At 38.3% G+C, this 13,738-nt stretch overlaps 1 long non-coding RNA gene across 1 annotated transcript; it reads right to left on the reverse strand.

Moving 5' to 3' along the window:
- Nucleotides 1–127: 127 nt before the first annotated feature.
- On the reverse strand, nucleotides 128–3,173 carry LOC120555204. Its single transcript, XR_005638653.1, has 4 exons — nucleotides 3,121–3,173; nucleotides 2,032–2,061; nucleotides 869–895; nucleotides 128–321 (listed from the first exon to the last, which is right to left on the reverse strand). It is a non-coding gene; the product is annotated as an uncharacterized LOC120555204 (long non-coding RNA).
- Nucleotides 3,174–13,738: the final 10,565 nt, after the last annotated feature.

A 13,738-nucleotide genomic window follows, 5' to 3' on the forward strand; every position in this document is an offset into this window, starting at 1 on the left:
ATCCCTTGAACCAGAACAAATGAGTATGATAATATTTGAACCAGAACCAGAGGGTAACTTGCAACAAGTGCAGAACCAAATGTAGATAGAGCGGGATAGAATTAGAGGGATAGAATGATAGAAAACCTCAAATTTAGATAGATTTATTAGATTTGACAGGAGAGATAGAAAACCTTATATTAAGGGATGAGTGGTAGATGTTATAGGAGAGAGGTGAAAAGAACCAATAATAGATAGAGTGGATAGAAGGGCCAGTAAAGAGAGATGTGATAGAAGTAGAGGGAGATGGAGATGGAGAGGAGCTGGAGGGCAGCTGCACACCTGTAACACAAATAGAAACATGCATTACATTAGACATACAAAACAGAAGAAAAAAAACATTACATGAAAAGTGATTGCTTTAAATGTGTCAATATTATTTTATCCAAATTGGTGTGATTTAGCTAAGAGGATTTTAGTAAGGTCATTTTTTCACTACGACTTTAGTAGGTGTCTATATTCAGTGACTTCTGTGTTCAATCACATCATGTTGCCTTATTTTTGCGTGTGTGAGTATACTGTGGAGTGTCCAAGTATTCACTAACACAGATGGTTTAGAAAATCAACCGTGTGAGCTTGTGTGTGCCGACATCTGTGGGAGTGTATGCGTGTTTTTATGTGTTGTGTGCATGTGTGTGCCTAATTTTTTCGTGTGGGAAGTATACTGTGGGGTGTCCAAGGAGTCACTAACATAGATGCTGAAATACTAACTAAAAGTGCACAAGCAGATGTGTACAGTAACGTTAGACATTAGTAGTATTTACTGCCGAACAAAGTGTCAAGGCAACACATGTCATAGCAACGACATCATTCATGTGTGTTAACATACTGTTGACTTGTCACGGAGCAACCAACACTGATGGTCCAGCAGCAATGTAGAGAGGAGGCGAACAAAAACATTGAGGGGAGAGAGGAGAGGATTCATTTTACAAGATAAGATATTCACAACAGTAATGTATTTAATTTATTTATTTAAGATCTTTTAGATCACTAATATTAAATTCATACATAGTACATACGTGCAGTGGTGGAAGAATTATTTAGATCATTCCCTTAAGTAAAATACTTATACCACAGTGTGAAAATACTCCACTAGTACAACTACAAACACTACAAACATTGGGTAGCTTAATCTACAGCAATGCATCATGTTCTATAAGATCATCATCTGTATGGTGAGGGATAGAGCAAGAAACATCCAGTTTTACTTTAGAAAACCAAACTCACAGCTTATTTTAAAGGTCCCATGGCATGAAAATTACACTTCATGAGTTTTTTTTTTTTAAACACTAATATGCGTTCCCCCAGCCTGCCTATGGTCCCCCAGTGGCTAGAAATGGTGGTCTATATAAAAGCATCCAAAGAGCACCATGCCATGGGACCTTTAATTAGTACTTATCAGGCTGGACAACATATTAACTTACTCAATATCAAAGTGTCCTTCGTGATTCATATTTAAAAAAGATTGTGTGTGTGTGCATGCGTGTTTGTGCGTGTTGTGGGGATGTGTGTGTCTCTCTGTGTCTGTCAGTGTGTGTGTATGTTTGTGTGGGTCTTTCTTTGTGTGTGTGTGTGCGCATCTGTATGTGTGTGTGCATCTGTATGCGTGTGTGTGTGTGTGTGTGTTTGTGGGTGTGGGTGTGTGTGTGTTTGTGGGTGGGTGTGTGTGTCTGTGTGTTTCCTATTCTATGTTTCTGGATTACTGCTGCTGCCTTTATGTGACTGTTGCATTTTACTGATAATTGTGCTAATCTTAACTCCTCTATATACTGTTGGGTAGCTTAACTCTTAGGACTTAATCAATATGCCATAGTTCTATGCAGTCTGCTTTTAATTAGCCACAGTACACAGAATTAATCATCACCTGGTGTAAATCATATATAAATGGCTTTTTTCTAAACAAAACTTAAACGTGTACAGATGCTAAATAATTATCTACAGTCAAGTTATGTGATCTATTATCAATTTCAATTATAGTATTACTATACTTACCAATCAAAAGCGCACAGCAGTATCGATGTTCTGTTGAGAAAACCAGTGACAAACTGAGTTAGTGGGTTCAAAGTTACAGTGTACAAACAGAGACAAAAAAACACAGTAAAAGGTAAAATGCTGCTATAACAGCAAGTCTGGCTGTGAGGCAGAGCAGCTATTTCATTTTTTATTTATTTATGAATACACACAATGCCACAATGTCAGTTACAACCTAAACAGTTTAAAGGGTAGGTTAATTGACAAAAAGCAGATTTAAGAGGACTGCTAACCGAACTTAGCTAATCTTGTGCACTTATGCTTGCTCTAAAAAGTTAGCCATTTTTATGTTAGAGATATATATTAACAGTATTATAACTTACTATAAGCACTACTAACACTTAGCATCAACTACCATCACTCTCATAGAGCACCTTACCATACACCCCTTTGTAGGTGTAATTTGTTTTTATTCAATATGTAGTATCTTTTCTTTTATTGTCCATATTATTCATGTGGAATGTCTTTTTATCATCCTGTTTATCATGTATGTATGTTGTGTGTGATTTCTTTAGGCTACAGGGACCTTGAATTAAACCTACCTACCTAGCTAGCTACCTATCACTAAGTGGGGTCTAGCTAACAGTGTGATAGAGCAACATTAGCATCATTGTTGTCTTGGTATTACATTTTCCAGAAATAACCGTTTGTTTGCCTTTCCATTGACAATAGCTAAACCACTAACAAGTTGTTTTAAGTCAGTTAACAAAGCTAATATTAGCTAAAGATAGCTATCAATAATTGTATCAAAGCTGCTATCATTAGCTAATATTAGAGCAAATGCTAACGCTACCTTAGCTAATAATAGATAAAGATACCAAGCTGCTGTCATTAGCTAATATTAGCTAGCGTTAGCATCGGCGCTAATATTAGCTAATGATAGCTAAGTATAATTTACCAAGCTGTAACGTTACAGTTAAACATGTCTCTTGTAATTCATGTTTGTATTCCATATGAAGAGGAAACCAATGCCAGCCTTTTTTTAAAACACAAAACCTGTATTTCTACCGTTCAAAAACGTTGTTAGATAGACTGGATACAGCTACTTACCTCAGAAGGTTCTAGAACAGAATGACGACGCTGTGCTACGGAGCTGCGCAGTTAGATTTCAGTGAGGCGTTCAGGGGAAGTCAGAGATTCTGCCGCCAAACACAATAAATTAGCTAAATCAAATTACGTGTGTGTGTGTGTGTGTGTGTGTGTGTGTGTGTGTGTGTGTGTGTGTGTGTGTGTGTGTGTGTGTGTGTGTGTGTGTGTGTGTGGTTTTCTGTGTCTCTGTCTTTGTGTGTGTGTGTGTGTGGTGTTGTGTCTGTGTTTATATGTTGTGTTTGTTTGAGTCTGTTCTTTGTGTGTGTGTGTGTGTGTGTCTGTGTTTATATGTCTGTGTTTGTTTGAATGTGTCAGAGTCAGAGATTCTGGCGCCAAACACAATAAATTAGCTAAATCAAATTATGTGTGTGTGTGTGTGTGTGTGTGTGTGTGTGTGTGTGTGTGTGTGTGTGTGTGTGTGTGTGTGTGTGTGTGTGTGTGTGTGTGTGTGTGTGTGTGTGTGTGTGTGTGTGTGTGTGTGTGTGTGTGTGTGTGTGTGTGTGTGTGTGTGTGTGTGTGGGTTTGCGTGTGTCTCTGTCTTTGCATGTCTGTGTGTATATGTGTGCGTATGTGCTGAATGGCAAAAATTCTATAGCTAAACTGGATTAATAGTTGAAGTAGTGACAATAGTTGGTAAAGTATGAATGGTCATGAAATTCATTAAAAAGTTGAATAACACCACTTATTATGACAAGGATGTTGAAAAAAACATAGTTCGATTCGCATCGAAATTGCCTAAATATGGATTGTTAGTTTATTATGTGATCTGAAGTTTACTGAAACAATGTAAGTCTGAGGTCTTTAAATTACCTTTTAAATTATGTGTGTGTGTTTGTCTGTGTTTGTGTCTGTCTGTGCATGTGTGTGTGTGCGAATGTGTGTGTCTGTGTGTTTGTGTATGTGTCAGTGTGTGTCTGTGTGTGTATGTGCGTGTGGGTGTGTGTGTGTGTATGTGTGTCTGTGTGTGTCTGTGTTTGTGTGTGTGTGTGTGTGTGTCTCTGAGTGTCTGTGTTTGTGTGTATGCGTGTGTGTGTGAATAGCTGAATTGCTAAAGCTAACTGGTTGAATAGCTTAAATCTGTAAGAAGAAGTTGAAATAGTGAGAATAGTTGAAAAAGTGGAAATCGTTAAAAAGTTGGCTTTAAAAGCTGAAAAATGACAAAATATGTAGAACATTGTGGAGTCTTTAGCTGAAGCTGAAGAATAGTTGAAAAAGTGGAAATTGGTTCAATAAGTTAAAGAAAGTAAGAGAGGGAGGGAGGAGGGATGGGAGAGGAGAGAGAGAAAAAAAGAGAGACAGGGAGAGAGGGAGGGAGAAGGCGGGATGAGAGAGAAGGAGAGAGAGAGAAAAAGAGAGAGAGAGACAGAGAGAGATGGAGGGAGAAGGAGGGATGGAGAGAGGAGAGAGAGAGAGAGAGAAAAGAGAGAGAAACAGGGAGAGAGAGAGGGGGAGAGAGAAGACAGTCAGAGAGAAGTGGAAGACCACAGACTACTGTTCATATTACTGCCTGTAGTATCTGTATAGACTACTGTTCATATTACTGCCTGTAGTATCTGTATAGACTACTGTTCATATTACTGCCTGTAGTATCTGTATAGACTAGTGTTCATATTACTGCCTGTAGTATCTGTATAGACTAGTGTTCATATTACTGCCTGTAGTATCTGTATAGACTAGTGTTCATATTACAGCCTGTAGTATCTGGGTGTGTGTCTGTGAAAGTGTTGTCATGGTAACCATGGCCTGGGAATGTCTGTAATCAAGCTAACGAGCCTGTCACCTGCTGAATCTGTCAGCTGTGCTGTGCTGCAGCTATTCAGAGTCCCTGAGAGCGAGCTCTCAAACAAAGCCTCACTGTGGCAACACCATAACTGCTATAAGTCAAATGACGTGATCCTGAGCACCACAAGGCCTTTGTGAACGTATCGGTATAAAATTTATATGGATAAACGTAAAAATGTGGTCATATCAGCGATTTCAAAAAGTGGTTCGTTCAGTGTTTCGCTGGGAAATATCCAGGAGTTTGATCATTGAAGCAAATGGAGAACGAAATGGAGATCTTGTCATTTGGAAGCTCAACCAGCCAAAAGTAAAAGGCGTATCACAAAACTGAGCAGAGTTTCTGAAACTAGACAAAAATACCTACGTTTTGATGTATAAATTGTGTATGCCAAGTAGATATTGTGGGCGTGAGAGCAATTTGAGAAGAAGGGACAAAGATAATTTTTTTGAAGCTTCACACTCTGAATGATGACATCATCACTCTAAGAAGCCACACACACACTCTGTTTAATCGATAAAAAATCCTGAAAAGATCACTAAACTTAAAAGGCTTTTTCACAAAAACTGTAAAAGATATCAAACTGAAAAGTAGACCCCGGATAGCTGAATATTTTGTGAACAGTTTAAATTTTGAATCACGTCTGTAGGTGGAAGAATGTAGGAGGAGATACATTTTGAAGCAGAGGAAGATTTTAAAGGGTTGAAGGCTGCTCTCATTGACTTTAATGTTAAAAAAAGTGTTAAAAAGCTTAAAATTTAAAAAAGTATAAATAGTAGAAAAAAAGTTGAAGAAGTCCCATCATTAGCTGAAAGAGGTGAACATTTGAAAAGTTGAATGGTTTAAATAGGTGAAAGTATGTAGAAGTTACAGAGAGCCAAAAAACGTACGGAAGACGGAATAATAACTAGAAAATGCATTTCCTGCAGAAAATGCGTGGGAATGCTGAACAGCTGAATTGCTAAAGCTAAACTGGTTGAATAGCTTAAATCTGTAAGAAGAAGTTGAAGTAGTCAAAATAGTTGAAAAAGCCGAAATCGTTTTAATTAAAGTATGAATTTCATTAAAAAGTTAAAACTTTATGCTAAACTGAACTGTTTGCTTTTAAATGTTGGAATAATGACAAAATGTGTAGAACATTGTGAGGTGTGAGTAGATTTTCTAACTGATAATGACTCACATATGCAGAAATATGAAACAAATTAATACTGTAATACTGTTAAAGATGAAAGTTGAAAAGGCTGAAAGAAGAAATATTTTTATTATTATCAGATATAATCACTGCATAGAACGAAAAAGCATCAATCTAGCTGAGATGAGATGTGAAATATATTAGGTGAAAAAACTGGGGCTAAACAAGAAGAAAGAGAGGAAAGAGACAAGGAGAGAAAGAGAGAAGAAAGAAGAGCAGGAGAGAAGAGAAGAGAGAGGAGAGAAAGAGAATAAAGAGAGGAGAGAAAGAATAAAGAGGAGAGAGAGAGGAAAGAGGAAAGAGAGGAGAGAAAAAAGAGAGGAAAGATAGAAAAAATTAGAAAGAGAGCAACTTTGACTAAAATTGACTAAAAAGGCTTAAAGTTTGACTGTCTGTGAAAGGGTTGTCATGGCTACTAAGTGTCTGTGACGTGTTTATAAACATGCTTTGTGTATGTGTGTCTGTGTATGTCTGCATGTGTGTGTGTGTGTCTGTGTGTGCTTGCGTGTGTGTGTTTGTGTGTCTCTGTGTGTGTCTTTGTGTGTGTGTGTGTGTGTGTGTGTGTAGGTGTGTGTCTGTCTGTGTGTGCTTGGTGTGTGTGTGTGTGTCTGTGTGTGCTGTGCGTGTGTGTGTGTCTGTGTGTGTGTTTGTGTGTCTGTGTCTCTGTGTGTCTTTGTGTGTGCGTGTGTGTGTGTGTGTAGGTGTGTGTCTGTCTGTCTGTGTGTGTGTGTGTGTGTGTATAGGTGTGTGTCTGTGTGTGTGTGTGTGTAGGTGTGTGTCTGTCTGTGTGTGTGTGTGTGTGTGTGTCTGTCTGTGTGTGTGTGTATCTGTGTGTGTCTGTCTGTCTGTGTGTGTGTGTGTGTGTGTATCTATGTGTGTGTCTGTGCGTGTGTGTGTGTATAGGTGTGTGTCTGTGTGTGTGTGTCTGTGCGTGTGTGTGTGTATAGGTGTGTGTCTGTGTGTGTCTTTGTGTGTGTGTCTGCTAAACTGGATGAATAGCTTAAATACGTAAGAATAAGTTGAAGTAGCGAGAGTGGTTGAAAAAGTACAACAACATCCTACACTGGGACACATTGATTGATGTACCACAGCAGGATTTGAACCCTGGTCCTCCACACCAAAGCCCTGCAGCATAACCACTGGGCTATCTTTAGATGAGACAAGCACTGGTCCTTCTTTATTTATAAAGCCTCCCTTTGATCATTAATCACCACACCTAATGAGTGAGAGACAATGTGAGAGAACCCTTCAAACAAGCCTTAATAAATCCACAACAGTACATGCTATCGAAACAGCGACTTGACCGTTAGAGACACACGGCCTTTGTGAACGTATCGGTATAAAATTTATATGGATAAACATAAAAATGTGGGCATGTCAGCGATTTAAAAAAGTGGTTCGTTCTGCTCTTCGCTGGAAAATATGGACGCCTTTTATCATTGGCTACGGATGGAGAGAAATTTGTTGATCTCGTCATTTGGAAGCTCGCTGAGCCAAAAGTATAAGACATATTGCTTAACCGAGCAAGTTTTCTGAAACTGAACATTTGAAAAGTTGAATGGTTTAAATAGCTGAAAGTATGCAGAAGTTACGGAGAGCCAAAAAACGTACGGAATAAAGTTAAAATTAATAAATAAAGAACCGAATAACAATAGGTGGAATGCTGTAGAACAGCATTCCCCCAATTAAAACGATTTCGGCTTTTTCAACTATTTTGACTACTTCAACTTCTTCTTACAGATTTAAGCTATTCAACCAGATTAGCTTTAGCAATTCAGCTGTTCAGCATTCCCACGCATTTTCCGCAGGAAATGCATTTTCTAGTTGGGGGAATGCTGTTTTACAGCATTCCACCTATTGTTGTTCTGTCGGCCATTTTCTTTATTTTTGGGGGAATGCTGTTCTACAGCATTCCACCTATTGTTATTCGGTTCTTTATTTTTTTTAACTTTAATTTTATTATCTCGGACGCTTTTTGGCTCTCTGTAACTTCTGCATACTTTCACCTATTTAAACCATTCAACTTTTCAAATGTTCAGCTCTTTCAGCTAATGATGGGACTTCTTCAACTTTTTTTCTACTATTTATACTTTTTAAAAATTTTAAGCTTTTTAACACTTTTTTTAACATTAAAGTCAATGAGAGCAGGCTTCAAAAGCCTTCTCAAATCCTCTTCTTCTGCTTCAAAATGTATCTCCTCCTACATTCTTCCACCTACAGACGTGATTCAAAAACTTTAAAATGTTCACAAAAATATTCAGGTATCTCGGTGTGCCTAGTGTTTTGATATCTTTTACAGTTTTTGTGAAAAATCTGTTTAAGTTTAGTAATTATTTCAGGAAATTTTATCGATTAAACAGGGTGTGTATTGTGCTTTGCTAGAGGGATGACATCACAGCTAGAGGGTGAAGCTTCTCAAAAAATTATCTTAGTTCCTTTGTCTGTAAACTGCTCTCACCCCCCACAATATCTACTTGTCATACACAATTTATACATCAAAACGTAGGTATTTTTGTCTAGTTTCAGAAAATCTGCTCAGTCATGTGATAACGCCTCTATACTTTTGGCTCAGCGGAGCCCAAATGACGAGATAAACAAATTTCTGTCCATCCGCTCCAATGATAAAAGGCCCCATATTTTCCAGCCAAGAGCAGAACGAACCACTTTTTTAAATCGCTGACATGCCCACATTTTTATGTTTATCCATATAAATTTTATACCGATATCGTTCACAAAGGCCGTGGTGCCTCTAACGGTCAAGTCGCTGTTTCCGATAGCATTTACTGTTGTGGATTTATTAAGGCTTGTTTGAAGGGTTCTCTCACACTGTCTCTCACTCATTAGGTGTGTGCGCATTAATGATCAAAGGGATGCTTTATAAATAACTAAGGACCATTGCTTGCCTTATCTAAAGATAGCCCAGTGGTTATGCTGCTGGACTTTTGGTGTGGAGGACCAGGGTTCGAATCCTGCTGTGGTATATCAATCAATGTGTCCTAGTGTAAGATGTACTTTTTTCAACCACTCTCAGCACTTCAACTTATTCTACGTATTTAAGCTATTCATCCAGGTTTAGTACACACACACACAAAGACACACACAGACACACACTCTAATACACACACACACACATACACAGACACACACCTATACACACACAAATGCACAGACACACACACAGATACACACACACACACAGACAGACAGACACACACAGATACACACACACACACAGACAGACAGACACACACAGATACACACACACAGACAGACACACACCTACACACACACACACAGACACACACCTATACACACACACACGCACAGACACACACACACACACACACACACAGACAGACAGACACACACCTACACACACACACACACACACACACACACAAAGACACACAGAGACACAGACACACAAACACACACACAGACACACAGACACACACACGCAAGCACACACAGATACACACACACACGCACAGACACACACACACAGACACACACATATACACACACACACGCACAGACACACACACAGATACACACACACAGACAGACAGACACACACAGATACACACACACACACAGACAGACAGACAGACACACACAGATACACACACACAGACAGACAGACACACACCTACACACACACACACAGACACACACCTATACACACACACACACAGACACACACACACACACAGACAGACAGACACACACCTACACACACACACACACACACACACACACACACAAAGACACAAAGAGACACAGACACACAAACACACACACAGACAGACACACACCACACACGCAAGCACACACAGATACACACACACACGCAAGCACACACAGACAGACACACACCTATACACACACACACACACGCAAACACAAAGACACACACAGAGACACAGACACACAAACACACACAGACACACAAACACACACACGCTAGCAACACACAGACACACACACACATGTAGACATACACAGACACACATACACAAAGCATGTTTATAAACACGCCACAGACACTTAGTAGCCATGACAACCCTTTCACAGACAGTCAAACTTTTAAGCCTTTTAGTCAATTTTAGTCAAAGTTGCTCTTTCTAATTTTTTCTATCTTTCCTCTCTTCTTTTTCTCTTTTTTTCCTCTTCTCCTCTCTCCTCTTTATTCTCTCTCTCTCTCTTTATTTCTCTTTCTCTCCTCTCTTTTCTCTTCTCTTTCTTCTTCTTCTCTCTCTTTCTCTCCTTTGTCTCTCTTTCTCCCCTCTCTTTCTTCTTGTTCAGGCCAGGTTTTTCCCCTAATATATTTCATACATCTCATCTCAGCTAGATTGATGCCTTTTTCGTTCTATGCAGTGTATATATCTGATAATAATAAAAATATTTCTTCTTTCAGCCTTTTCAACTTTCATCTTTAACAGTATTACAGTATTAATTTGTTCTCATATTCCTGCATATGTGAGTCATTATCAGTTAGAAAATCTACTCACACCTCACAATGTTCTACACATTTTGTCATTATTCAACATTTAAAGCAAACAGTTCAGTTTAGCATAAAGTTTTAACTTTTTAATGAAATTCATAACTTTAATTAAAACGATTTCGCTTTTTCAACTATTTTGACTACTTCAACTTCTTCTTACAGATTTAAGCTTATTCAACCAGTTTAGCTTTTAGCAATTCAGCTGTTCAGCATTCTAACGCATTTTCTGCAGGAAATGCATTTTCTATTAAGCTAAAGTTCTTTATTTTAACTTTAATTTTATTATTCCGACACGCTTTTTGGCTCTCTGTAACTTCTGCATACTTTCACCTATTTAAACCATTCAACTTTTCAAATGTTCAGCTCTTTCAGCTAATGATGGGACTTCTTCAACTTTTTTTCTACTATTTATACTTTTTAAAATTTTAAGCTTTTTAAACACCTTTTTTTAACATTAAAGTCAATGAGAGCAGGCTTCAACTCCTTAAAAATCTTCTTTCTGCTTCAAAATGTATCTCCTCCTACATTCTTCCACCTACAGACGGATTCAAACTTTAAACTGTTCACAAAATATTCAGCTATCTCTGTGCCTAGTGTCTTTGATATCTTTTACAGTTTTTGTGAAAAATCTGTTTAAGTTTAGTGATTATTTCAGGAAATTTTATCGATTAAACAGGGGGTGTATTGCGCTTGCTAGAGTGGGATGACATCACAGCTAGAAGGTGAAGCTTCAAAAAAATTATCTTAGTTCCTTGTCTGTAAACTGCTCTCCTACGCCCACAATATCTACTTGTCATACACAATTTATACATCAAAACGTAGGTATTTTTGTCTAGTTTCAGAAAATCTGCTCAGTTATGTGATACGTCTTATACTTTTGGCTTTCAGCGCTCCAAATGACAAGATAAACAAATTTCTGTCCATCGGCTCCAATGATAAAACGCGCCCATATTTTCCAGCGAAGAGCAGAACGTAACCACTTTTTTAAATCGCTGACATGCCCACATTTTATATGTTTATCCATATAAATTTTATACCGCATATCGCTCACAAAGGCCGTGCTTCTAACGGTCAAGTCGCTGTTTCGAAGTAGCATTTACTGTTGTGGGATTTATTAAGGCTTGTTTGAAGGGTTCTCTCACACTGTCTCTCTCACCCATTAGGTGTGTGCATAATGATCAAAGGGAGGCTTTATAAATAACAGGACCATTGCTTGCCTCATCTAAAGATAGCCCAGTGGTTATGTTGCTGGACTTTGTGTGGAGGACCAGGGTTCAAATCCTGCTGTGGTATATCAATCAATGTGTCCCAGTGTAGGATGTTGTTATACTTTTTTCAACCACTGTCACTACTTCAACTTATTCTTACCGATTTAAGCTCTTCCATCCAGTTTAGCAGACACACACACAAAGACACACACAGACACACACCTATACACACACACACACACAGACACACACCTATACACACACACACGCATTAGACACACACACAGATACACACACAACACACAGAAACAGACACACACAGATACACACACACACACAGACAGACAGACACACACAGATACACACACAGACAGACAGACAGACACACACCTACACACACACACACACACACACACACACACCTATACACACACACACACACAGACACACACACACACACACAAGCACACACACAGACACACACCACACACCTATACACACACACACGCACACACAAAGACACACACACAGAGACACAGAAGACACACAAACACACAAACACACACAGACACACAAACACACACACGCAAGCACACACGCACACACACACACATGCAGACATACACAGACACACATACACAAAGCATGTTTATAAACACGCCACAGACACTTAGTAGCCATGACAACCCTTTCACAGACAGTCAAACTTTAAGTCTTTTAGTCAATTTTAGTCAAAGTTGCTCTCTTCTAATTTTTTTCTATCTTTCCTCTCTTTTTCTCTCCTCTCTTCCTCTTTCCTCTCTCTCCTCTTTATTCTTTCTCTCCTCTCTTTTTATCTCTCTTTCTCTCCTCTCTTCTCTCTTTCTCTCTCCTCTCCTGCTCTTCTTTCTTCTCTCTTTCTCTCCTTGTCTCTTTTCCTCTCTTTCTTCTTGTTCAGGCCAGGTTTTTCCCCTAATATATTTCACATCTCATCTCAGCTAGATTGATGCTTTTTCGTTCTATGCAGTGTATATATCTGATAATAATAAAAATATTTCTTCTTTCAGCCTTTTCAACTTTCATCTTTAACAGTATTACAGTATTAATTTGTTTCATATTTCTGCATATGTGAGTCATTATCAGTTAGAAAATCTACTCACACCTCACAATGTTCTACACATTTTGTCATTATTCAACATTTAAAGCAAACAGTTCAGTTTAGCATAAAGTTTGAACTTTTAATGAAATTCATACTTTAATTAAAACGATTTCGCTTTTTCAACTATTTTGACTACCTTCAACTTCTTCTTACAGATTTAAGCTTATTCAACCAGTTTAGCTTTTAGCAATTCAGCTGTTCAGCATTCCCACGCATTTTCTGCAGGAAATGCATTTTCTAGTTTCTTCTTATTCCCTCTCCGTCAACGTTTTTGGCTCTCTGTAACTTCTGCATACTTTCACCTATTTAAACCATTCAACTTTTCAAATGTTCAGCTCTTTCAGCTAATGATGGGACTTCTTCAACTTTTTTCTACTATTTATACTTTTTCAAATTTTAAGCTTTTTAACACTTTTTTTAACATTAAAGTCAATGAGCAGCAGCCTTCAACAACTTTGAAATCCTCTTCTGCTTCCAACATGTATCTCCTCCTACATTCTTCCACCTACAGACGTGATTCAAAATGTAAAATGTTCACAAAATATTCAGGTACCTGGGTGTGCTCAGTGTTTTGATATCTTTTACAGTTTTTGTGAAAAATCTGTTTAAGTTTAGTGATTATTTCAGGAAATTTTATCGATTAAACAGGTGTGTATTTTGCTGCTTAGAGGGATGACATCACAGCTAGAGGTGAAGCTTCAAAAAATTATCTTAGTTCCTTGTCTGTAAACTGCTCTCACGCCCACAATATCTACTT

Source organism: Perca fluviatilis, unplaced genomic scaffold, assembly GCF_010015445.1.
Source record: "Perca fluviatilis unplaced genomic scaffold, GENO_Pfluv_1.0 PFLUV_unplaced_scaf_264, whole genome shotgun sequence".
Taxonomy (NCBI): Eukaryota; Metazoa; Chordata; class Actinopteri; order Perciformes; family Percidae; genus Perca; species Perca fluviatilis.